This window comes from Peromyscus maniculatus, chromosome 10, assembly GCF_049852395.1.
Source record: "Peromyscus maniculatus bairdii isolate BWxNUB_F1_BW_parent chromosome 10, HU_Pman_BW_mat_3.1, whole genome shotgun sequence".
Lineage (NCBI taxonomy): Eukaryota > Metazoa > Chordata > Mammalia > Rodentia > Cricetidae > Peromyscus > Peromyscus maniculatus.
In genome coordinates, this window is record NC_134861.1 from 46,830,183 (window position 1) to 46,855,670 (window position 25,488).

The window sequence follows — 25,488 nt, forward strand, 5'->3', positions numbered from 1 at the left end:
TGAGCAGTTTTAATTAATATAAGCTTCTGAGTGATTATTTTATAAATGGCTACAGGGTCTGTGGGGCTTGGCAGGACCAGTGAAAACTTCAGCTACAGGTGACTGGCCAGATTTTCTGATTCTTCCAGCTGTAGAAATTATTGAAGTCAGTAACCAGAGAAAAGTTGTCACAGCATAGGAGAAAGGAAAATATGATCAAAGATTTTATGAGTTAATCCTGTCAGTAAAAATTTGGACTTCCCTGGGAAAATCTACAAAGCAAAGAATAGCCCAACTTATTTTGCCTTTAAGAGAAATGTAATTTTTTCACCCAAAACACAAACCTCGTTAGTTTCCCCTTTCCCCAAGCAAATTTAAAAAAAATTAAAATAGTTGGATTTCATGAGAAATAGAGGGAAATATTGAGAATTCATTTGCAAAATGGGTAGAGAATACAATATAAGGAGAAGAGAAAATGAGGATTTGGGGTAAGTCATCAAAGCCTTTTATCACTGAAGCTGTCACTTTATAGAGAAGCTGTCATCTGACGTGCACTCTATTGAGTTTGCTTTGGTGGAGAGCCTCTTGTTGTAAGGTAATTTTATGAAATTACTCTGAAATGCATAGATGAAGCCCAGAGACTGCAGCACGTGCATTTGCCTTTCCTATTTACTTATGTCACACGGACCTTATGTCAGAACTCTTAAATTTAGAGACTTTTAAGTCCCACAATAAACTAGATAATAGTTAAATTTGACAGCATGAGTCAAGGAGTTTCAAAGAAATGCTAAACCTCTGACATTCAGAAGCCACAATTACATAATATTTCACTGGTGTCTTCAATATTTCCAGAGGGCAGTAATGGCATTCTGAAAGCCTCCTCCCAGATCCAGCCACAGCCAGCTCCGTATGTAAGTTCATAGCCCAACTAACCAAAGTATTTGATTGCAATACTGGGCGGCGGGAAGTAATTTTAGTTCTAGCCACATTTAAATGTTACTTCCTTATTTAATAGCCTTTGCTTGGGTTTCCCCCTCCCCATCTAAACCATTGTTTTGTCAACCCCTTCTCATTATTATTGTAAGTCTAGAACAGTCAGAAATATCTGTTATTAAATTGCTGAAAATTTCCTGTGTAAATTTGAAGAAGAACATTTCAATTCGATCAGTATGGGGGCTAATTATTTTAGGCAAGCTGTCATTTAGGCTCTCTAAAGTGGATTTTATTCTTGCAGTCAAGAACATTGCTTAGTGCAGAATTAATTAATCATTATAAATATAAAACCTGCAGTATCAGCTCCTATGGTAGGAGAGATTTCAAGAGGCAAGGTTGAAAGAGTCAATAGGCTGCTGAAGGGAAGATACTTACTCCCCCCCCCCACACACACACCTACCATCTGATAAAAGGACAATTAAACACTGCACTTCATCTTTTTATAGAGCCTGGCTTCAAGTACCAGTTCAAAAACTGGAAGTGTCTAGTTTTCTGAACGCGGTGTTTCCTTTGGCTTCTTTCGTGTGCCTTCTTTTGAAGAGATTTCCAAAAAGCAAGATTAACAAAGAAATGGAAGAAAATTGGAATTTCCTTTGGCTGAAAGAAATGTAAAACTAAAACAAAACAACAAAGCCATTTCATTCTCTTAACACTCTGCCAAATAGAACATATGCCCTTAGTGGGCTCTGAGCTTCCCCAAGCACCCAGTGGCTACTTAAGAACTGTTCTCTACAATGACTCTAATAATTGCGTTCCTCACATTAAAGCTCATAGTCCTTCTGCTACAAGAGAAAATGCTCGATGTCCCCCATTATCCTACCCTGCTTGTCATAACGGATCTGCAATACTGTTTCATTTTCTTGACCCACAATGCAAGCTCCAGTCAAAGAGGTTATCAACCAAAGCATGGGGACATGTCCATAAGGGTAAAGAAGCCAGTTGGCTTATCAATGCAGGTAACACTGAGATTAACTAACATTTCATAACCCAACTGTATGCAACTCACTCTGAGTAGCTAAATGTGATTGCCTTGAATGTGCCCTTTATATGTCTCATTTAAGCCTTACTATTCACGAGCAAAAGCTTCCTCCCACTCAGAAAAGCTTACTCAACTTGACTATTATTGTGTTAATACCTTAAACTTTTTTTTTTTTGGTTTTTTTTATTATTATTATTATTATTATTATTATTATTATTATTATTATTATTTTATAACACCATTCAGTTCAACATAATAGCCACAGAATCCCCTGTTCTCCCCCTCTCGCCCACCCCTCCCCCCAGCCCACCCCCCATTCCCACCTCCTCCAGATCAAGGTCTCCCCCGAGGACCGGGGTTGACCTGGTAGACTCAGTCCAGGCAGGTCCATTCCCCCCTCCCAGACCGAGCCAAGTGTCCCTGCATAAGTCCCAGGATTCAAACAGCCAACTCATGCAACGAGCCCAGGACCTGGCACCAATGCACAGCTGCCTCCCAAACAGATCAAGCCAAATGACTGTCTCACCCGTTCAGGTGGCCTGATCCAGTTGGGGGCCCCTCAGCCTTTGGTTCATAGATCCTGTGCTTCCATTCATTTTAATACCTTAAACTTTTTAAGTCATCTGTTTATTTAAAAAGTTCTCACATATTGGGACTTTTGCCAGGAGCTCATGGAAGAAGACAAAATTCACTGCTTCTCAAACCGATGTGTGTGCAAAGCATTTGGTCATCTTGGCACACTGCAGATTGTGTTCATCTGGTCTGGGTGTGACCTGAGAGTCCATAGTTCTCAAAAGGTCATAAGTGATGATCTGAGGACTGCACTTTGTGAACAAGGATAGTGTTTACATTTAGAACAATTTTCAAGTGATAAAGACCAAAAGGATCACACTTGTTCTGACAACTCAGTGAGTGACTGCAGCTTTAGAAGCAGAGATGTTTTTTCAAAGTAGTGACATTTTTTTTTCCAAGACAGGGTTTCTCTGTGTTGCCCTGGCTGTCTTGGAACTCACTTTGTAGACCAGGCTAGCTTTGAACTAGGACATCTGCATGCCTCTGAATCCTGAGTGCTGGGATAAAAGGTGTGCACCACCATGCTCCACTTCAAAATAGTGACTTTTGAGTTGGGTCTTTGATAATGACTGAACAGAAGTGTGTGTTAGAGGGCTCACTTGGTGTATCAGTTACTTGTTTTTTTGTTTTTTTTTTAAAAAGACAACAAAACCAAAACAAAACCATGTGAGCAAGGGTTTGTTTGTTTTGACTCACTATTTAAGGGGCCACCATGGACTGGAAGGCATGGAAACAGGGATTTGAGGCAGCTGGTCACATTGCAGCTGCTGTCAAGAAGCAAAGGACAGTGGGTTCTGTTTCTCAGCTCATGTTCTCCTTTTCATTCAGTCCAAACCTCGAGCCAGAGGGTTAGTGCTATCAACAGTTACTGTGGGTCATTCTACATCAATTCATCTAAGACAGATAGTACTTCATAAGAATGTCCAGAAGCTTTTCTCCTAGGATGCTCCAGGTCCTGTTAAGTTGATAGTATTAATCAGCACACTCAGTATGTCTTAATTTTTTCATGAATGATTGGAAAGTGTCTTCAGTTGCAGGGGAATGTCTGCAGGCTTTTGACGCTCTTAGAAAATATTCGGTGGTGACTAGTGTATTTTACTGGTGTCTGCATTTGCCTCTGACATGCTTTTGCAAATATTCTTTCATATCAGGAGCCTTGACTTAAATCAGGACAGGTGAGAAGAGAAAAGCATGATGCAGCCTGTGTGATCCAGAGAATTAATAATGCAAGAAGCCCCCCATTTATTTTAAAGATATCACTTCGTGATTTATATCACAACAATTATATTTCTAATGGGATTTTAATTGATTTTGAATTCAATTAAAGGAAACCTATTTTTAAAGCCCATCTCAGCTACTGCCACCTCAGGAGTCACAACTAGGCTAGCATACTGTAAGTCAGTAAAGCATATTGTGTGACCAGCTTGGGGAATTTGAGAATGACCTATATTTATTGTTCTTTAAAAATTACCTTGATATGATTTTGATTTTTGTGCTTATTCAGATTGTCTTGTCTTTTTTTAAGTCCATCTCTCTGTGTGTATATGGTGTTTATGTGTGTTTATATGGTGTGTCTGTATGTGGGTTCATACATAGATGTCAGAGGATAGCCTTTGAGAGTCAGCTCTCTCCCTCTGTCTTTATGTGGTTTCTAGGAACTGAATTCAGGTAATCAGGCTGGTATAGCAAATGCTTTTTAAAACCTGCTGAGCGATCTTCCAGCCTGGCTGTGTCTACTTCTAGTAACACAAATAAGTGGTTTCACTAGACAGAGTTCAATGGTCTTTTTGGGAAAAGATATTGGTTCAGATTTTAGGATAGCAACATTATTCTAGGATAATCTTTTCCCCCAAATCACACATGCTCTAAATTCCTCAGGAAGACATTTTCAAATGGATTTGAAAAAAAGACTTGGTTCAGTTATATTACTTATAAACATGAATGTGGGAATTTTTCTCTTTTTGTCCATTGAGCAAACTCAACAATTGAGATTCTTCAGAGTAATGATGAAAAGCTGCCCTCAGCCAGATTCTCCTGCTTCTCTTTGCTCTATATTCTCTGTTCTCAACTGCACAATGGCTGTTCCTATCACTATACTTTAGTACCAGCATAAGCTCTCTCATAGTGTTACTTGAATATTTTGTAAAAGACCAGGTCAGACCCAAAATAGGAAGGGAGGAGACCAGTGCCTTCCAGAATGTTTTGACAACTTTGTGTCAAGAGGTAGCCCTTCTAGAGATAAACTGCTGTAAAAAGATGAGGAGTTTTTGGGGTTTTAGGTGGCAAACAGAACACCGACTCTTCATTTCTATAGGTCTATTTACATGCTGTTTGGTTAGAGCCTGTTAGATACTTCTTCTCTTTCCATTTTAAAGTCCTTGATTTCAGTAATACATACTATGCATAATAAAGGGGGCTGCTTGTTTTCCAGTGTTCAAGTAGTCAACATATTGAATCTGTGCCCCCTTTGAAGTGAAATTGAATTGAAATGACATCATCTTTATATCTCTATCTCTATCTATCTATCTATCTATCTATCTATCTATCTATCTATCTATCTATCTATCTATCTATCTATAGATATAGATACAACTCATCACTGACTTATGCCTGTTAGGCCAGTCATCCATGGAAACCATACATTGCAAGCTTCCTTAAACCCCGTGAAACCCCAAAGAGCCACTCACCTGTATATATATTTTTTTCTGTATTTCTGGTCCCCTTGCCACAAACTAGGGTCATTGTAATCAGGAGTCTGGCTGAAAGAGAAAATTTGTTTATGCATAGGCTTTCGAAGATGGTTTTTCACACGAAAAGGCAAGGGTGTTTGTAGTTTATAGAGAAGTCTGGCTGTAACATGACTGAGGGGGATGATTTAGTTTCCCAGGAAGCATATCAAAGTCTTTTGAGCTCCAGAATTAATAGGCCAGAGATTCAAAGAGGGAGGGAGATGAGAGGAGTCAGGTGAGAAGAAGGGGCCAGGAGAAGGCAGCAGAAAAGACAGCATAGAAGCCCAAGAGAGAGAAGGAGGGAAGAGAGGTGGGAAGAGGTGAAGGGAGGAACAAAAGAACTTAAGACATGAGGTCAGAATGTGATTTTTGTCTTCCCCTGTGTGGCCAGTACCATAGTTACAGTTGAGTGACCCATTTAAGGTAGGGGCTTAAGACCTCTCAGTGAGAACTGGGGACAGCAGTATGGAATTTTAAGCCCTCATAGGTTACTGGAAATTTTGTGAGGAATAATAGTTCAGTGGAGAAGATGTGGGCTTGTGTTGCGGGGGCAGGGGTTGAAGCAGTCTATTTACAAAGGTCAAGCATTACAGGTCACTAGTAGCACGTGCCGTGCCCTGTCCAAACAATTTAGACAAATTCATCCATAGGCCAGTGCATTCTGGCACAGCTATCCTGTGACCCGGAGGAGTGTCCAAGGGCAAAACAGAACTGGAAACTTCTTTTCTGCCTGGTACTATGAGGCAAGTACCTCCCCTGGGACTTTAGATCAAGTCTAAAGGACTACGGAAAGGAAAGGAAAATGTGGGCTGAGATGCTGAAGACAGATGAAATTGTCATATAGCAGAGCCAAAGCTCTGGGAAGTTGCTCCCATCAAAAGAAACTCAACCTGGTAGAAATTAATTCTAAATAAAACTCACGGAAAAATCTTGTTATGGTAACATTGAATCTGTTTGAATGTAGGAATTAAGGCTCCTAAGCAATTTGAATTGTTCAAAAATAGCTGCATTTTTACATAAAAATAATTGTACGAGTCAAAGTATATAAACACTCACCAATTCTCTTGCCATTTCAACTGCTATTTCAACCTTGAAACCTTTGCTGTTCCTCTACTTGAAGGTTTTATTGGCTGACCTGTAGCTTTGCTTTGGAACCTGCTTCTAATTGTTGTGGATCACAGAAATTACTAATGCATAGAGTCACAGAATAAAAAGGACCTGACGGACTATCTTTTCCACATGTTCCCCAGAGGCTAACACAATTGCTGATGGAAGAAAATCCTTTCACTTTTAAAAGAGAAAACAAAGGACTGTGCAGATTTTGCGTATCCTGAGAGTAATCAATGCATGTTCAGAATATCATACAACGATGTTGTCTCTCACTTAAAAAATTGAGATGACAATCTCACGTTGTCCGAGAGTGGCATTGGCTATTTCTTCCACCTGTCTTGGTTCCTTTAGAAGGAACTCATATCTTTGAGATAGTATGATGCAGGAAGAACAATAAGCAAATGATTTTTATTGTGTAGCTTTGTTCTGTTCTTAGGATTGGTGGTGTTTAATTTCACTGGGGCTATGCAGTGCCTAGTCTGTTTGAGACTGAGTAAATGGACTTCTGCATTTGAATTTGACCTTACAGGATTAGCTGAAATAGCAATTAGGTTACACGGAAAGGATTATTTCTTTTAATTTCCATTTATAGCTGATTTCAAAATGAGCAGAATAACAATATGACTTTTTAAACATTAGGATATATACCAGTATCCTTATTGTTGTTGCTCTGTTGTGATTTCATCTGAGACTTCAAAATAGGTTGTGAAAACGCAAGCAGGGTGTGTGTGTGTGTGTGGGGGGGGTGCTGACCTCCACCGGAACACAAGAAATAAACTATTTTAGCTTTGTGTCTTTAAGTTGTTCCTACTAGATATAAAAAGCAATGGATTCCATGACTTCAATTCTTCCCTTTCCTCCCCACTCCTCACCCCTTCCAGCACCTTCCTCCTCCTCCTCACTTCCTTCCCCTCTCTTCAATCCCTTTCCTCTTTCTCCATATATCTCCCCCTTCTTTTCCCTCTCCCTCACTCATCTCTGAGAGGGTCACTGATAAGACTCTGGAAGTCTTCCTTCCAGGTGGCTGCATCGTGTAGCCCGAGTCAGTACCTCCCTCCTGCTTTCCCGCATTATTTCTCTTTGTCTTTTGACTTGTCAATTATGGATATTCTGATAACAGTTTCATGTTTATGATATGTCAATTCTAGCTTCAGTCTTGGAAGAAGGGTGGCTTTTATATTGATGATTAATGCATTGTAAAAATCTTTGAATACTCAAAAAGAAAATATAGCATGAAATCATCCCCGACACATGAACAAGAAGCAGGAAGACATTTATCAAAGACATCTTTGTATCTTGATTGCTTTCTTTCAGAATCTAGAGATTATGGAATAAATGTGAAAAGCTGGGAAAGCAGACCAACCAAATTCAAGATGCTCCAGGTAAACCTAAGAACAACATCAAGAAGTGTTTTTAATATTTAGCCTTGGTGTTAATTAACTGTGCTGATCTAGTTTGGAGCTTTTTGGAGGGACTAGCTCAGCTGCCCTCTGTGTCCACAAAGAGTCAATGGCATGGAAGGACTACCTCATGAAAACAAGTGTAAAAGGATTCCTAAGATAATTTTAATCTCCAATTCTTCCCCAAACTTCATCCTGGGAGGGAGCTATATTCTAATTAATATAGATGTAAAGTATTAGATAAAATCTAACTTTCCTAAGGGCAGTGACAGGGAAGAACTACTCCATTAATATAGCAGTAAAAGCATTCTCAAGAAAATTCAAATATCTACCTCTTACCCAAACTTCATCCAGAGAGGTAGCTATCTTCTGAATGATATAGATGCAAGATATTAGACAAAATCCAAAAATGGCTTCAATTTTTTTTATGACTAGTCTGGTAAGGGGGAATGGGGATGGGGGTCTCACTACATTTCATTTCCTGGAAGAGGGATTTGAAGGTCATGGTGAGCATTTCTCCAGGACTTCTGCTTTGAAGAAGCAAGACTTTCTTTGTTCACAAGATGGAAAGTAGGTATTGCTCATGCATTAACAAACCCATTCCACTTTCTCTTTCTGGATCAAGTTGCCTATAGCCTGACACTTCCAGATGGCTAGCATATATGTGGATCTGTCTCTCAGCCTGATTCTAAAGGATGGACTGGAGTTTTCCTGATAATATGGATGAAAAAATGGTGTTCAAAATTCTCATTAATAACAAGTGTTTGGTCTGCCTTAGTTGGGTCTGACCAAGGTCTACTTTTGGGGCACTGTCTTAGTTTTTTCTACTGCTGTGATAAAGACTGTGACTACAAGTAACTTGGGGGGATTTATTTATTTTTATACTTTATAATCACAAAGGGACGTCAGGGCAGAACTCAAGGCTTGAATCTGTAGAAGCAGAGGCCATGGAAGAATGTTGCTGAGTGGTTTGCTTACCCCTGCTTGCTCAGCATGCTTTTTTTCTTTTTCCTCTTTTTAACTGCTGAGGGTTTGTGTTGACAACAGTGGGTTGTGCACTCATACAACTATCACTAAATAAGGAAATGCCCCTACAGACTTATCTATAGGCCATTCAGATGGAGGCATTTTCTCAGTTGGGGGTTCCTCTTCCCAGATGATGTTAGCTTTGTCACATTGAGAAGAAACTGACAGATGTAAAGTATAGGTTAGAGCATTGGAAGGCCCCAATGTGACTACACATTGAGCTGCTTCTCTTCCACTTTTACCTACAGAAAACTGTTCTGTTCCTTCCATTTTTTGACCATTTCAGACATATGTCTTATTGTTTACCATCACCAACCCACTCATATACAAAAGAGTTTATGCAGCATAGTGATGGAATAAACACAGTGGAAACGTTTATGTAGGGAATGACAACATCAACCCTGGATATAGCAGATAGCTCTAGATTCAAATCCTGTTTCCTTGCCTAACTAGTTATTGACCCAATTATTCATCTATGTGAGTTTCTTGTAACAAAACCTATCTCTGAGGGCTGTAGAGATTAAATAAGATGAGATATATACCTTACTTCATTATCTCTCTATATCACTGAGGAGGCATATAGTAGAACTCAACTGTGAATTATTTTCCTCATTTCTCTCCTGTGGAACAGGTAATGTTTATTTATATTCACCCTACACTCCCACACAAGCACATCTTCTGTTCTTCCATAGCATTCTCTCACTTCGTCATAATCACTTGACCTATTGTGGAGAAAGGAGTAGGTTTTGTTGGGAATGCAAATTACCCAGTGTTCCATCTATCACCTAGACACTCCATGAAAATTATACTTCCTTGATCCTTACCAACAGAGCCCCACTGGAATGCTGCACTTTCCTTTATGATATACTTGCATTTTAGAGTGTGATAAAATCATCCCAAGAAAATCAAACTCCTCATTTGCAAAATTGTTGGACTGTATTTATAAGATGCATAAGGAATATTTTTTGTAACAAAATTCTATACTTCTATAAAAATGCCACTGTATTATTACCCTTGAAAGTACTTTGTTTACAGGTCCTGCTTCATGTAATTTCTCTAATAATTGGCCAAGGCTTGTGTTTACAGTACTTTTATATTTTTCTTTCATTGTATATAATGATAGGGGATAATAGAATTCTTTTTGCTTATCAGCAAAAATATAGCCTTGGTGAATTATTATGAAATTATGTAGAAACACCAAAGAAGCCTATTTAAATGTGCTATTGCCATGGTTAGGGCTCTATTGATTAATTATCTCATTCAAGTTGAATTCATGGGTTCAACTCTGCTAATCTTCACAGAGCAGGTCATCAGGAAGGGTATGCTGAAATTTGTAGACTTCAGTAGAAACTGCTGCCAATAGATGGAATATTCCCACCATCAGGAAAGTCACAGCAGCTCTCAAGGCCTTTCAATAGATTGATTCACTCACAATGAAATTATCTAAAACAAATTTTCTCACTCAAAATCAACTGATCATAGAGTTTCATCCCATCTTCAAAATACTTTGATAATATCACCTAGGTTAGTGTTTGATTGAGCAAGAGTAGCCACAATGACACAAAATACCATCATAGTCATCAACTGCAAAATCTTTGTCAATCAGAGATGTAACTTAGAGCTCTCCCCGAATTACAACCTATTTAGGAAACTGTTCCTTTCAGTGCTAAAAATTTAATCTCTACATACACTCACAAGTTTTACTATGCTGTCAAAGATTCTGCACTCTTGTTTCTATTACATCTCTAGCATGGAATTTTGTTTGGAATTTTGTTTTTACTCTGTAATAATGTGAATGGGGTTTGATTCTCAGGTCTTCAGGCTTGGTGGCAAGCAACTTTATGACCCACTGAGCCACGTTGCAGCCCCATATATGAAAAAAAAAATTGTATGAGCAAGGCCTTAGTAGCCTAAGCTGGCTCTGAACTCAGTGTGTCACCAAGGATGATGTTTGGTTTATTCTATCTCCCAAATGCCATGATTGCAGGTGTGTGCCAGCTACACTGGGTGGATGCTGGGAAGGAAAGCCAGGGCTTTAGTAATGCTGGCCAAACATGCTAGCACCAAGCTACACCCTCAGCTGAAAGTTTGTATCTATGATGCAATTTAAAGAATAAATTTAAAGAACAATTTGCCTTTTTAAGTCACTTGAGTCAAAGAATTCGTTTATACATTTGAGTCTTTTTTTATCCTCCAGAGATGTAACCACTCTTGGATCTTGGTAAACCTGGTGCTGTTACTGTTTTTATAATATATGAATCCATCTCTAAGCAATACAGTAATTGGTTTTGTATGGTTTTATATTTTTACTCTGTCTGAGGTCCAATAAATTTTAATATGAAAAAAAATAATGTGAATAGGGAGGAAAAATGCAAGAATATTAAAATAAAAGGAAATATAAATGGGCATTTTGAATAAAAGACACCTAGGTTCATTAAAGGTTACTGAGTTAATATTTTCTAAAGTAGGATTTATGGAATGCAATTATCTTAGAATAAAATGCCTAGTTAAATGTAGTATCATATATCATTTATGCATATACGTATGTATCTACATATCATCTATCATTTATAATCTCTCTCAATCAGTGATATATTGATTGTCAATTTTCTGTCTGAATTTATATACAGCATGTTTTATTAAATGTATAAGTATATATATATATATACATATTTTAGAAACATGTATTATGTATGCATATCTACATGTGCTTAAATACAGAGTTTCTGAACTAAGATGGAAGAAATGTTGGAAATATTTTCAAAAGCAAAGCTTCTTTGCTGTTAGATACTTCAGAACTGTCATCTTCAAAAGGGATATTTGGAATCTAGCTTTCATTGAGTGCATTTGACCATGGGATTCCTTTATTCATGAGCTATGCCAATGGATTGTTTTTTACTGAAATGCAAATTTAAAATCTGTGCACCAAAGTATTACTTATGGGGTGGGAATGAGAAGGATTAGCAATTAAGCAGTAGTTTTAACCCAAATGAACATTGTACCATCACATGCCACAGGTCGTGGAAAACTCTGAAGTTGTGAGTCCAACCACTCACCCAATGGATAATACTTTTTATTTCCTTTCAATCACATAGCTGGTCAGTACCTCCTGTATAGAAGAAGTTACAGTCTCACAACATGATCCATCACACTGCCTTCTTCATTACTTTGATAACGTCATTTGTCATTGTCAAATGTCTCCAACAAAAACAGTCTAAAAGGAAAATCAACAGGCTAACACAGAAGGCAACACCATACAGCATGGTCTGACAAGAAAGTGCACAATGTCTGTTGTGTGCATGAAAGTGAAAAGTTAAGCACCCTTCATGCAGGGGATGGACAGGGCTCAAGCCACTTACTACACCACAGCATTTCTACTTGTAAGAAAGTTGTACATAAACATGAGAGGCTAGAACTGCTTTAAAAACAAGTATGCATATGGGGGAATTTACAGAGATCCTAAATTTTCAGATCGATATTTTTGAGAAAAGTTCACTCATCTGAGTGTGGAACCAAGGACCTGCCACATACAGAGGTGTAAAGATGAGGAAAGGCATGACATTGGAAGCATTCTGGAAACTGAGTGTTAAGTAGAATCAGAACACAGTGTGAGTATTGGGTGAGAGAAGGAAGATGTGACAGGTTTAATGTGTTGCCTCAAGATTTATATGTTGACATTATAAGCCCTGTGTCTTAGAATGTGACCTATTAGAATAAAGGTCTTTTCAAAGGGAAGTAAGTTAAAGTGAGGTCATAAGTGGACTCTATTCCAGTGTAAATGGAGTCAAACTCACAAGTAATGGAGACTGTGGAGGAGGCTTAGGGTGAGGCAGCCACCTATAAGCCAAGAGAAGATGTTGAAAAAAAAAAAACATATTCCTCATGCCCCTCCACCGCCGCCCTGCCAAAGCAACCAGGCTTGCTAACATCTTGATTTTGGACTTGGTCCTCCAGAGCTGAAAGACATTGCATTTCTGTTGCATGTGTCACCCAGTCTGTGGCACTTTGTTTTGAAAGCCCTAGAAATTATCTGCAGGAAGCAAAGCTGAACTGGGAGTTAAAGCTTGACCATGAGAACCTTTCAATTACATATTCATCAGCCAGAATGTTTGGAAACATCTGGAGTGTCCTGAGCTACTTACCAAGCTACCTTGAAGTGAATGGAGCAATTTTAGGCTGGGAGAGGGGAGACATTTGGAACCCAGAGTCCAGGTCTCCATCAGTGGGCTTGGTGAAAGATACTGAGGCCTGACTTCTGTAAGGAGCATACAGCTAGTTTAGAAAATATTGAAAAGCTAACCCTGATCAATCTGAAGGTATGGGTAGCAAAATGAAGAAATCATAAGAACAACAAGGTTGTAGTAGGAGTTTTCTTCCTTGATTGAGCACAATAGATTGGTTTGGGATGTTTTCCTTTTCCTAGCCATTGTGGCTTTTCAGTTACAGTTCTCTCTCTCTCTCTCTCTCTCTCTCTCTCTCTCTCTCTCTCTCTCTCTCTCTCTCTCTCTCTCTCTCTCTCTCACACACACACACACACACACACACTTTCTCATACATTACATCCCAACTGCAGTTTCTCCTCCATCCACTCTTCCCAGTTCCTCTCCTACCTCCCCTCTCCCCCAGGTCCTCTTCTCTTCTATTTCCCTTCAGAAAAGAGCAGGCCTCCTGGGCCTAACATGGTATAACAAGATGCAGTAAGACTAGGCACAAATCATGATATCAAGGCTGGATAAGGCGACCTAGGGGGAGGAAAAGGGTCCAAAGCATAGGCAAAAGAGTCAGATACATCCCCCCAACTCCCAACTCTAAACTATACAACCATAAGATATGTGCAGAGGACCTAGCTCAGACCCATACAGGGTCCCTGTGTGTCACTTCACTCTCTGTGAGCCCCTGTGAGCTTTGCTTAGCTGATTCTGTGAGCTGTGTTCTTGTGGTGTCCTCTACTCCTCTGGCTCCTACAATCCTTTCTCCCGTCTTCTATGGGGTTCCCCTGGCTCCACCTAGTGTCTCTGCATCTGCCTCCATCAGTTGCTGGATGAAGCCTCTATGATGATGATTGGGCTAGGTACTGATCTATGAGTACAGAGTACAGAAGAATATTAGAAATGATTTCATTGACTTTTTTGGTCAGTTGTGTTTGGTACTATGCTAGTCTCTGAGATATCCAGCTTCTAGTTCCTAGCTATCCAGGCAGTGTTAGACTTGGACTCCTTCTCATGGCACAGGCCTCAAGTTGGGCCAGTTGTTGGTTGTCGATTCCACTAGTTCTGAGCCATCAGGTACAGCTCTACTTATGTCTCCTACATTCTCTTCTCTGCACTATACTCTCCATCTGCTGGCTTTCTTCATTTCTTTTTCTGTTCTCTTGAAATGCAATTGACAAATAAAATATCAACACATTAAAGGCACACAACTTGTGTTCGATATACATTTCAAAATGATTGCTGCAGTCAAGCTAATTAAAATGTCTGTCATCTCATATAGTGTATATGTATTGAGGGAATGCATAAGATACACTTTTGTAGCAAATATCATATATACAACACATTATCGTTGGTGACAGTCACCACCCTGCACATTAGGTGACAAGGATTACACATAAATTGGCACTTTTTGATGATAGTCTTTCCCCAAATATCTGCCTCTAAATCACCATTTGTGTATGTTTCTTTTTAAATGATTAGTCAGTTGTTGTATTAAACAACAAATTTCATTATGGTGTTTTTGTATGTCATAGCCATATTGGCTCATGTTTACCTGTCATTACCTTCTCATCTCTCTCCATACTAGTTCTTTTCTCCAAATAGCTCCCCTTCTGCTTTCATATCATATTTATATCGTGCAGAGTAAAATTTAGAATATGCACATAAAACATGTGATATTGGTCTTTATTTCCCGTTTTTTACTACCTTTTAAAAATTTGGCTATTTTCTACTTTTATCAGATCTACTGTGATCATATTCACCCCTGTTTTTTTAGCCCCATCTGCTCTTCTGACACGCTACTGTTCCCAACTTGTCCTCAGTCCCCTTCCTACTTTTATCCCTCCACCCCTCACTCTGTCAGTCTTGTGTAGCTGCTGAGTGTTCATGATGGCCACAGCCATGGCATGTCCAGTAGATGGTATTTTATGACAATCCTCCTCATCTTTTGTGTCTTGAAGTTTTTCTATCATATCTTCTGTGATGTTCCCTGGGTCACAGAGTGGATGATATAGATGTTTCATTTAGGGCTGAGCACTTAGTGTTCCCTAAGTGCTATCAAATAATATCTGCCTTTCTGTTTGAATTCAGCATTATGTTCTAAATGTTCACCCGTGTTGCTACAAATGGCATAAATTTTATCTTTTATAAACTAAATACTATTCTTGTGTGCTTGTGTGTAAGGGTGTGCCATGTTCTTTATCCACTTGCAAATTGACAGTCACTTAGGATATTTCCATATCTTGGCTCTTGTATGGCTTCAGTGAACAGAGGCATGCATATCTTTTCCATATTCTTGTAGATAGTAACTGACTCATCTTGTGCCCAGGAAACACCATATTGTTTGCTAGCCAGAATTTTCTATGTGTCAATCTCACTAAACAAAGCCTTTTGCTCAGGCATAAGCTGAAGGCTCATGCATATCCTTCTAAGAGGAGTTGTTTCATTTTCATAACACTGACTCTTGGTCTTCTGAGTGTCCACTCTGTTTGAAAGAAGTTTTGGGTTCTGAATCTGGAGGCCCATGCTGCTGTGTGTGTATTCTGGTCTATTGTTCACTACACATCTTGAACTCAGAGCCTCATAGATAATTCATACCCCAAATGTGGCTAGATTTTGTCTCTTGAATTGACTGATCCTTTTCTGGAGTCTATCAGTTTCTAGTCCTTAGTAGATACTTATTCAATGATAGATAATTAAATAAATTATTTGGTTTGAAACTGAAGGGTATCTTTGTAATTTCATAAAATTGAAACTTTTTCAATGCCTTATCATTTCACCTTCCATCAAAAAGAAGAATCATAATGGTTAATTAATACCATTGTGGTTAAGAGATTATTCATAGTAATATGAAAAATAATTAAATTTCAGGAAATATAGCAAATGGGCCAATAAGCTGGTTAAGTGGATAAAGGTGCTTGCTGTCAGGACTTGTGGCCTGAATTTGATTGCTGGGACCCACATGGTAGAAGGAAAGACCCAACTCCTACAGCTGTGCTCTCATCTCCTCATGGGCACCATGATGTGTGTACACACATAGACAACACACAAATAAGTATAAAACATTTAATTGTGAAAAAGATTAACGTTTAAGTTCCTATTTTATCAAAGAAGATATTTTGGATTGTACAATATTTTTAATATTTTTGTATTTTATATGACTATTTAATATCTTAAAAAAACAGAATAATGTGGACAAAAGAACACCAGGACAGGAGCTTTGTGACAATGTGCAATTTCCTGTCCCCGCCCTTGTGCAGTATGAGACTGTGATGTGTGTTACCTGTGTGACAGAGGATAAGGCAGTCTCCGACCTTTGAATAGCTTAAGCGTTTAGACACCTGATGGCAATCTTTCATTAAATTTGGTGTACTCGCAGCGGTTCTGGCAGGTATGAGAAAACACAATTTGTTTTTCTTCAGCAATCTTCATACCGAATATCTGAAAATGTTTCCCAGTGACAGACAGAACTGAGAGCTTAATATCTTTCCAGATGAGCACGGTGGCTTTCACCGAGGGAAAATGATGTGGGTGGATGAGTTCAGTGAAAAGTGAAGAGAAGAGGAGAGGAAAATGAAGTTTATGCATGGTCCAGATACATTTAGGGACTTGGGCAGACTACTTAGAGGGAAAGCAGGGTGTGATGCTAATGGGCAGGAAACATGTTCAGTGAGGTTTATGTTGTGTTAAAATGCAGTGTAATTTTGTGAGCCAGCTCTCTCCCTCTTTCCTCCTTCCTTGATTTCCTCCTACTGCTCTCGCCTCAGGCTTGGAATAAAAGATACAGTTTTGGGCATCGGGGTAGATATTTCTCCTCAGCAAGAATGAAAAGGACAGGATTAATTGAGAGTGTGCCAAAACAAACTTTCTATTATCTTCCTGCTCATTTCTTGGATCATATTTTCTGTGACCTTGATTATATAATATTAGCTGAGAACTACTTTCATCCATCATCTCCGTGTTAAAACTGTATTTGTGCAATGTAGGTTTGACTGTTGTGTCTGAACTGCAGCACCTAAGACAGGGAGGAGTTAGTAAAATTGCCAAGTCACATTGGCAAGTATCCACGGAACCTTTTCTATAAAGAAATACTGCCTGTGAGCAGCAGGATGTGTGTATGAGAATGTGCACAATACCATTGTTTATCAGCACAAAGCTGCTCAATGCAGTTCTAAAGATGACCAGCAGGAGATAGACAACCATACTGTGCTCCATTTGTTCAATGAAATACAACTATGAAAATGAAGTAGCTAAGCCAACATGAATTGATGGGAATCCATAATACAAGTTTCCACAGCCCCAAAGAACATATGGTTCTATTTGTTCATATTTTAAAATTAAGCAAACTATAGTACATTATGTAGGGACATCTATGTATAAATATATACATACAAATGCATATGATAAATCTATAAAGAAAAGCCAAAGAATAATGAGCAAATGGTAAAATAGTGATGAGGGTAGCTGTAATCTAGATGTCTCTGTGTATCTTACTCAGGTTTTGAGTTTCCTTTCCCTTTCTTTGAAGACTATTAGGAAGAACTAATGTTTATTGTTTAATAGTCAATTTTATCACTCTTTTCCTCCACGCGCCATCTACCTTATTAATCACTGAAAACCACTTCCTTAAGATGAAAATTAATTTCTAAATAATTTTGACACTTTTAAACATTGCCTTTCACTTTAATTTTTGTGTATGGTTATGTGGTGCACATTTTTTAAAAATAAAGAAATAGTAAATTACCCCAGCAACACTTATTGAGCAGCCCATCCTTTCTCTGTCTATCTGCAGCACCCACTCAGTCGCTCATCAAATTTTCATATATGCCATGGGCCTGCTTCTGGCTCTCTACTCTCTTCCACTGGTTTTGACAGCCTTGCTCGGGATCCCCCTAGTTCCTCTCACTTCTTGTTCAAACCACTCGCCACTTGATGACTTGAGTCAGCTGTACAGTGGTGTGTGTGTGTGTGTGTGTGTGTGTGTGTGTGTGTGTGTGTGTGTGTGTGTGCATGCAAGCATACACGTGCGAGCTCATATGTGCAGGCAAACATCTGCTTATGCAAGTTTTCTTTAAGTACCAATTTGTTTGCCTTTAGCTTCTTAAAGTTGATATGACCTTCTCCAAAGTCCCTGCCATTTTCTTTTCCCATCATTCCTACACACAGATGAAGCACTTGAAGTTTAAGGAGCAAGGGCACTCCCCACTCAGTTAAAGGGAAGAAGTAGCAGTATGGCCTTGCTGCAGTGTTCAGACAGTTTCCACACCCCACGTGGCAATTTTTTCCTCAGTGCCTCTCATTTCTTTGCATCCAGGATTTTCTCATTTCTGAAAAGAACCAGTTGTCATTCGTGCTATTTTTCAACTATTCACGATATCCCTACTAATTCTGGTTAATGAGTTTGCACAGCCATTTCTCTATGTACCCCCAGCACATGTCTTCTTCAGGCCGAGCCTCTCCCAAGGCTCCACTCTCCGAAAAAGCCTCTGTCGATGCTTCTTTTGACTTCCTTCCTATAAGTGAAGACCTGAAGACTTCCCCCACCCCGCCACTCCCCCATCCCCACCCCTAACCCTTTCCCCACCTCAAAGAGCATAGAATCCCAACACCTCCTTACTACACAGAACTCAAAATGAAAGAATTATTGATAAGGACTGATTTATAAGGGGAAATAAGTTTCAAAATGAGACCAAACATCAATATGGATGCCTTTTCTGGGTTTCTGGCACACCTTCTGTTTTTCTCTCTTCTGCCTCAGAGGAGACAGATATCTACCTCCTGGTACGCTTGTGGATCTCCTTCAAGTCCTACTGCAGAGTATCTTGATGTTCTCCCAGCCCCTTACTCCACACTTTTCCCCTCTATTGTCTTCTCTTTGCAGAGAGCCGCCCCTGTCTACAGCACCCTTCCCACTGGTCACTATGGTGGAATGAAGAAGATAAGCAACTTTGCCAGCCATGGGTCCTTTTTTCTGACTACTCCCTTCTGTCTGGACTTCTCTCCTCACCTGTTTTTCTCCCTGTTCCTGTAACAGGGTGCTAGTCTATGGTCCTGACTGGCCTCACCATACCTGTCTACTGGCTCTCTCTCTCTCTCTCTCTCTCTCTCTCTCTCTCTCTCTCTCTCTCTATATATATATATATATATATATATATATATATATATATATATATATATATATATATATCCTCTCCCAGTAAGGGATGATTGCATTCTGGTTCCTCTTATTATTTTGACCAGTGATTATCTGTGTGCCACCTCTGTTAGAGATGCTGTCTCCTCATATCACGGCGAGGATGTAAACCCTGCTCTTTATTATTATATCAGCTTTCCATAGGAATGAAGAATATTTGCCGTCATCTCACGTCCCCCCTCGTGTTACATTAGGTACTTTGTCTTCACTAGAACATCATCTTCCTATCACCTTAACTATTGTGTCTACACTTGCTGTGATGTGACTGCCCAGGTACAAGAACCTTCATCCAGTTTTTCTCATCAGCTATTAATTTCACGTCCTTATTCACCACACTAGACCATATAATGATTTACAAAAAAGCACATGTCTGGCTGACAACGAAAATGTGTGTTTACATGAAAATTTGTAACCAGTTAAGGGTCTTTCCTACTCCATGTTCTGATTTCTGAACAGAATGATTATTTTATCCCCAACTTTCTTTTCTCATATTAAAAGAAGGACTGTGTTCACACAGCTCGATAAAAGTAAGTGAGAATTATGCTCAATTGCTTTCTCCATCCATCCCACATAAGTCCGTCACCATGTTCTATTGATTTTACTCTGAAGTCTGTTTCATATTCATGCATTTTCCTCCTTCCCACTGTTACAGCCCCAGTCTTGTCTCCTCTTATTTCTTGCTTAGCTTTCTAAAATCAGTCCTGGTTGGTTTCTCTGTTTTTGCCTTCCTACAAGTGTGATCACACAGAATCAGGGAACTGTTTATCGTAGAGATATGCTGCCGTTCTCCTGTGTGTGGCTCTTTACTGCCTTCCTTGAACACCTGGACGGATTCCAAAGCCCTAGAAGTAATGTGCTGCCCACCATGGGCACTTCAGCCCCTTCCACGCCAGCATTTTCATTGCCTGTTTCCCAGTGGGTGCCATTCTTCCCCAAAGCTTATGTGACTCTTGGAATGAGAAAGCTGATTATACCTTGTTCTGTTTTGCAGGTCAGAAATCAAGGCCAGGGACAGGAACAGACTGGATGACGACCTATAGGGAGAATGAGCCTCAGTTTCTCTTTGTTTCTCAGTCATCAGATTCAGATAGTCACTAAATGGTACAAATTTTATCTCGATGATGCTTCACATAAGCAGTAAGAAGATATCATAGCAACCTAAACCTCATGATTACCAAACTGTGTTTAATTTCCATGTTGCTACAACATGATTGCTATCCTCCACCATGGAGTCTTGTCTACAACATTGATAGATCATCCATGCTAACCAGGTCTGTTTTATTTTTGCCACTCAAATATTAACTATTTTTAGAGCTAGAAGGCAATGAGGGGAGATTTGGAAAAGAGGTAAGTTTTCTGTACACTAAGGAGCTTGCTTATCTGTGGCTATGAATATACTTAATCAGCTACTTACTTTATATCAATCAGTATCCTGAGAGGATAGTGTATTAATAACAGTACATTTTCAGTATTATCTATTGAGGACTTCTCCTCCTCCTCCTTCTTCCCCCTCTCCTCCTCCCTTCCTCTCCCCCGTGTGTGTGTGTGTGTGTGTGTGTGTGTGTGTGTGTGTGTGTGTGTGTGTGTGTGCAGATGCACGCATGCTACAGTGTTTATATAGAGGTCACTAAACAACTTTTAGAAGTCGTGTCTCTCCTTCTACCATGAGTGATCAGACCCCCAGGCTTGTGTACCTACTGAGGTACTTAAATACTTCAAGCACAGTTCTTGAGATTTTGTACATTTTATTCAACCCCAGGAGCATCTCTATGATATATGAACTGTTATTAACACTGTTTTGATATGTGGGGAAACTGAGATATGGAGAGATCAGAATTTGTCCACAGGGAGTAGAATAACTCAGGGATAAGCCAGCTGACTTGTCACTAGAGATTCTGAATTTAGTCAAAATAAATTGGGAATTTCAACTGGGACTTTTAAAAGAAGGATTTAAGATGTGGAAGAGAGATCCATAAGTATAAGGCAGTATGGTAACTGTTAGGATCTCTCCACTGTGCCTTTGTCGTTACCACTGTATGGTAGATGTTTTCAAATATACTTTTATCTCCATGACATATGAATTCATAAGTTAGAGAATTATATCAATTCTGCATTACCTTGTGGGAGTTATTTCATTTCTCAGATTCACATTTTCTTCACAAATAGGACATAGATAGCAATATCTATATTAATGTTACAATTAGTGATAAATAGTTAATGTGTACCAAATGTTCTGCACATCATTGGTCAATATAAATACTGTTTTAAGTTGCCAGAGTGCTAATAAAAGGACTGTGATACAAGCATCAGATATAAATTAAGGAAGGAACTATTTGCTGTCACAATAGAGATGTTCCCCTCAGATATCAATACACTTCAGTTGGGTCTGACAAGAACTTTCAGAATTGTTTAAACAGAAGTAAGAATAACCTGATCTCCCATCTCCTCCTTTTCTCGATGCATACATGCCATATTCTACCCCATAGTTTCTATTGACATCCATCCTGCAACTCTGAGATGATCCTCTCAAATTCTGAAATAAATACTACAGAAGGCAAAGAAGGCAGATGGCAAATAACTGGGTCCTTAATAATGCCAGCAAGACATTGGTTCATCCAAATATGAGTCTTGTCAACCTCTAGACTCTTCACTACATGAACCCACACTGATGTTCCACTGCTGAAATCTGTCTGAGCTTAGGCTTTTGGTTTCTGCTAACCGCAGAGAATTCTAGACAGGAGGGCTGCCCATGCAAAGGCTTGTAGAGAGATAGGAGGAAACATGATGGGTCTGGAAATATTACATTGAGAAATGAGGCCAGAAGGTGGGTCAGTGCCAGCTTTTCAAGGGCACTGACTTCCATTTTAATGAGTTTGGACTCTAGCCTGTAGGCAGTAGGGAGCAACAGTTTTTTAGTAGAAAAGTGACATGATCAGATTTGCATTTTAGAAATATGACTTTAGCGGTGAGGTTGAGTTTGGATAGGAGTGGGGGAAGGCTGAAAGCAGTGGTGAGAGTCAGGAGGTACCTGCAGTGGGATGCAGTATGGGGTTACTGCATTTGGACAACAGATGTGGAGATGGTAAGGTAGGAACCTGATCTCATTTTCTTCATATCCACCCTGTCATTATGCATTCACTGTTGTGGATTCTCCTTGGCTGTTCATTCTGGGTTCACAGATGCTGCTCCCAGGGCAGCTGCAGACTGGAAGACAGGTGACTTCTGCCATGCAGGTGCCTTCACTGCTGAGCCTTCAAAATCCAAGATATGAGGCAAGAAGCTTTCTAGCCCACACATTTCTCATCTACCTTTGTTCACTCCTCAAGGTAATTCTCTTCTGCTGGACACTAACAAGGAACTCCGAGACTGTGGTTGTCATAGCCTGTGGTTCAATAGGTCGTTATATCTATCGTTCTAAGTTTTAAGATGAGTCCCTATGTAGCACGAATCTTAAATGGTTTTATTAATAAAAAAAACTGGGAGCCAGATATTGAGGTGAATGCTGAAATATCAGGGAAACAGAACAAGCTACAGCTAACCTCACCTCGCCAGTTCCTCAGCTGATCTTGTTTCCTCAAACTGGAAGCCTCTGTGTCCTCATTCGAATGGATCTCAGCTGAACTGCTGCTAAAGCCTAAAAGCTTAACAGCTTAGTTCCTAGTCCTCTTGCCTTATATATCTTTCTGCTTTCTGCCATCACTTCCTGAGATTAAAGGCGTATGTCACCATGCCTGGCTGTTTCCAGTGTGGCTTTGAACTCACAGAGATTCAGATAGATCTCTGCCTTCTGAATGTTAGGATTAAAGGTGTGTGCGACACCATTTTCTGGCCTCTGTGTTTATCTAGTGGCTGTTCTGTTCTTTGACCTCAGGTAAGTTTATTAGGGTGCACAATATATTGGGGAGCAAAATATTAACACATCCCTATGCTCCTGCTGAAGGCAGAAGATGCCCCAGCTTCCAAATATTGCTGTGAAGTTCATGTTTGCTACTTCTTGTATCAGAAAAACCTCCATGTAGAAACCCCAGAGTTAAATTCACTTCCTGCTTCTCTGAGATGTTTCTTCTACTAGAGAAATGTTGCAATTGAATAGGGCAGAAATACATAAAACACTTGCAAGTTTGGATTTAAGACAGACACTTAAACATTTTAAAACTCAGACCCTTACATCCAGTATTTGTCAGTATGATCTCACTTGCTACACCCAGTTTTGTACAAATTTGGATGATCAATTAAACATCTGTTAATTGGACCAGGAAAGAGTTATAACATATGTGTTGTGTTAGTTTTCTATTGAGCTCTGAAGTGATAGAAGCAAATAGAGATCTATGGGGTTTGGCTCTGTGACTACCAGCAATAATTCCCATCAACACAAATAAAATTCACACACACACACACACACACACACACACACACACACACACACACACACAATTTACTGTGAGTCGATAGGGCAACAGTATCCTTAATTTTTTTATTAATTACAAGGTTTGGAGTAGATTTTAGAAGTTAGAGACTCTAAATTATCTCCCCTAATATTACTTGTTTATGAACGTGCAAAACTCATTTGCTTTGTTTGAGGCTAAATGTAATAGAAATTGTTTCCCAAAGTGCTGAGCTAGATCTCACCATGTGGGATCTGCTACCAGGAAGGTATCTCGGTTTCCAGTTTACTAGGTTGGAGTGACCACAGCAGCAATCCTTTGTGGCTGTGTTGCAGAATCCTGTTCTCTGAGTACAGCAGTCATGACTGCCATCATCATAGCATTGTGACTATTTGAAACCCCTTGATATTGGGCCTGCAGACACCTGCTTATTTAATAAGGAGCTGAGTAGGATCATAAAAGTCTCACCCGGGTTTTCCACTACTCCTCCCTGCCAGATATACATAATAATTATCTCTGAAATGCATATGGTCATATGGTCTCCTATTCTTGGGCAGATAACAGAGAATATAGTGTGTGAAAGGAGCTAGCCAGCTATGGAGGAATCATTATCTACCTTGGAGTGAGACATCCTGGTGATGTGGCTGTTTGGGGGTCACCCATGTTCCAGCAAGTAACCCCTTACCCATACTATGTAAGCCTAGAAAACTAACTGGTTTGCTAAGTTGGATGTTGGAGGAATTCTACTTTGTTCTCAGTTGTGTGTACTATCTGAGGTAAGCAGTTGTGGTTTGGGTTTTTTTTTTTTGTTTGTTTGTTTGTTTTGCGTGGGCGGGAGGGGGGTGTTATTCCCAATTAAAGTTTTTGCAATAGGCTGTTTGATGATTAACGTCATTTGTTTAAAACCCATTGAATGATGCTTAACCTAACTGAATGTCAGATTAAATGTTGCTTATTGTTACATGGTAGTTTAGAGACTTGGATTTGCTGTCTACCTCTAGCACAGCAGGCTGGCTGGTTAGCTGGTCTACTGCGATGCCGTAGTAATTCTTGTAATGTTGTGCTTCAGGAAGTTATGTGTTTGTCAGAGCAATGGAACAGAAAGGGTTATTCTTATTGACTCTCATATTTATGCACAAAAGAAATGATTATGGTCTTTATTCTTATCCAAAAGAGGTGAGTAGATCTTGGTAGAGATGATCTAGAAATGCCATTAATTCTTGGGGATCTGGGAAAAGAAAGTACCAGGTGTCCTGGATATACGAGATAGACAGAAATTATAGACTAATTCACTCTAGGACAGGGCAGATTCTGATAATGGAGAGATTCCAAATGATGCTTGAATGGATCACAGAAGAGTCAACTGTCAATATAATGTACATAACCAGCAATTATACATTGACTTCATACATCCATTCACTTTTCTGATACTTAGCACATAAGTGTTACAGATGAATTTCTGCTGTCTCTGGAATTGCAATGCACAGAGGAAAGGATGAGAAACCAGTAAAGAAATGATTGCATATATTATAGGTATGGGTAGGGAGACACTCATAAGCAAACAGGGGTAGAAAAGAGGAGTAAGGGGGAGTCACTGTGGCAGAGGGAGTATGGGGTAAGTTCTCTGTTGACTGCTTATAATTTCTCTGTGCATTTGAAATTGATGTCATGGGGACAGGAAGGATAAGGCAGGAGGTGTTGGAAGTTTAAAGGGAAGGAATAAAACTGTCACCTAGAATCATGGGAGAGAAAGCTGAATTGGGAACTGTGGTGGGTTTGTCAGTAGCTTTAATGACCCTCTTGAGAGCTCTGGTAATGATTGCAAAGTGACATGAATAAGCATGTGTGTATGTTTTTCTCCCAGCTACTTTCAATCACCCTGGTGTGAGCACAGGGAAAGGGGAGAATTAGAT

General features: G+C 39.5%; 1 long non-coding RNA gene across 1 annotated transcript; it reads left to right on the top strand.

Moving 5' to 3' along the window:
• Nucleotides 1–7,107: 7,107 nt before the first annotated feature.
• On the top strand, nucleotides 7,108–24,390 carry LOC143267604 (uncharacterized). The gene is made up of 3 exons (XR_013042899.1): nucleotides 7,108–7,745; nucleotides 20,182–20,291; nucleotides 22,370–24,390. It is a non-coding gene; the product is annotated as an uncharacterized LOC143267604 (long non-coding RNA).
• Nucleotides 24,391–25,488: the final 1,098 nt, after the last annotated feature.